Below are 2573 nucleotides of genomic sequence, written 5' to 3' on the forward strand. Positions count from 1 at the left end.
TGGCACTCCATTTGCCAATAATGCAAGGAGACCCACATCCTTATACTAGGAGAGTCAATTTTGATTAGAGGCTGGACCAAGTCCTTTCAGACATTTGTGTGGAAGGAGCTCAGTGGAAGAGGGATGCTCAAGGCAAGCCTATCCAACTAAGAAGGCTCGACCTCAAGTCCGTAGCTAGAGGATGGTTGGCTTCATCCAACGCTCCATCATCCCTATTAGCAATCGATCAGAAGTGACCATCGATAGAGCCATCATGATTCATAGCATCATAATTGGAAGTGAGGTAGAGGTACATGAGGTGATACCTCAAGAATTGTACAAGAAAGCTGAAAAGCCTTTCACCTTAGCAAGGTTGGCTTTTCCCCACCTTATCTGTCACTTATGCAATTTAGCTGGGATTGTCATAGAAGGAGACATCCCCATTGAGGAGGACAAGCCCATCATTAAAAGAAGGATGGAGCAAACTAGAGAGCCTACACATGCACCTCAACAAGAGCATGTGGAGCTGCCTCAACAAGAAATTCCTGAGATGCCTCAAGAAATGTGTTTTTCTTCCCAAGGCTATTGGGACTAATTGCATACTTCTCTAGGAGAATTAAGCTCCAACATGGATCAACTGAGGATGGGACATCAAGAGCAATCCACCATCCTCCTTGAGATAAGAGAAGATCAAAGTCATGAGGGAAGAGCAACAAAGGCAGGGGTGTGACATAGAAGACATCAAGCGCTCACTTGGATTCTCTAGAGGGAGTAGTAGCTGCTGTCCCTAAGGTGGATTCTTTTCTTAATCCCCTATTGCTTATCTTATTTTTTCTGTTTTCCATGTATTTTATTTTATTTTCGGTTTCTAGTGCATGATCATCTTATTTATGTCCTAAAAGTTATGAAATATTCCATGCATCTCTCACCATACTTGAAAAAAATTTATTTGAAAAAAGAAAAGTAAGATGCATGAATTTCGAGTTATATATTAAGAATAATTCAATTATTTGATGTGTGGCATTGCTTTTACTTTCTGAATGCATGAATGAATAGTGCATGATTGATGTTGGAGTTAAGAATGTTGGCTCTTCAAAGAATGATGATAAAAGAGAAGTATTATTGGTGTTCCGAGGGTTACCTGAAACTGTAGGTCGATCTCGAATGAGATCTTCTGTACTGGTCGGAACTGATGTGTCCGACATGTTGGACTAGGTGGTGGTGTTGATCCTTCGTCACCGGAGGGTGGTGGTACCTGCAAGGGACTCCGATGCTTAAGTTAGCAAGGGTATTAAACAGGTTTTTTATAGAATCAGAGTATGAGTTATACCTGGGTACTCCAGTGTATTTATAATGTTTGTAGAGTGATCTTCTGGGGATAAGATAGTTATCTTATCTTATGTTATCTTTTGAGTGTAGTCATCTTATCTTCAAGGGAACCGCCCTTATCTCTATAGGCTTGGGCTGCCTTCGGATTTGGGTCGTATTCCTCTATTGGGGACCTAATTGGGCTTTCTGGGTGATTTTGGCCGAGCTCTTGAAGAGGTCGGATAGTCTGACCTGAAAAGGTCGGTCGACTTGTCACTAAACATCCCAGGTCGGACAGCTCGACCCAGGATATGAACAGTGCCCTTGCTCGAGCTCGGTCTTTCTTTTGAGGTCGAGTCTTAGTTTTAGGACTTTGATCCTTCTCTGGTGAAGCCAAACTCGAGCATTTTGTCGACTTCTTAATTTGTAGAGTTTCCCTTTGAATGCGGAACATTTTTCCTTGATTTTTTGAAACAGGCGTTTCTTTCGTTCTTTTGAAACGCGCGTCTTTCTGTCTTGAGAATGTGCGAGGGTTTTAATAATCCATTAATTCTTTCCTTTGCTGTTTTCCCCCTTTCTTCACTTTGAATTTTACTTTTCTCAAAGATTTGGCTTCTGTTTCTTCTTCTCTCTTGCTCACTATAACTCCATTTTTTGCCCTTCTATTTTCTGGTTTGCCTGGGACTCTTTGTTTTTTACGCTTTTGCACTTCTTCTTGTGGCACCGTTGGTGACTGTTTTATTCTTTCAGAGGGTGACCTTCAGCTTCGCTATTGCTTCATCTTCTCAGTGTTCATCGTCTCTTCCCCTTTTCAGGTATGTTTCTTTCTTCTTTCTTTTACTATTCTTCTTCCTGCTTGCATTGTTTTATTTTATGGAAAAGTTTTCATCTTGCTTGAATTTATGTTGGAAAGCTTGAACCTTTTGTGTCGTCATGCTTGATTGTTGCTATGATGCATGTTCTTTGGAGTTCCTTTCGACTTATGTACGCCTCTTGGCGTTTTCCCTGATAGTTGATGCTTTTTTAGGGTTTTGAATGTTGTTATTGCCTCAGTTTACGTCACCATTTTTGGAATTTTGGGATGATAAAACTGTTTGATTCTTTGGAAAAGGATTGTGCCTTTTGGTGATTTTGATCTGTTTTGATGTTGACAGCTTCCTTAGTAGTTTTGTTGAAAGATGGCTTCTTTTGATGGCTTTTTGAATTTTGTAGCTTTCTTCTTGGAGTGTTACTTTTGTTGAAAAAGGGTTATTTTCTTGTTAGGAGGTATAGAGATGTAGGCTTGT

This window comes from Arachis hypogaea, chromosome 13, assembly GCF_003086295.3.
Source record: "Arachis hypogaea cultivar Tifrunner chromosome 13, arahy.Tifrunner.gnm2.J5K5, whole genome shotgun sequence".
NCBI classification, from domain to species: Eukaryota; Viridiplantae; Streptophyta; class Magnoliopsida; order Fabales; family Fabaceae; genus Arachis; species Arachis hypogaea.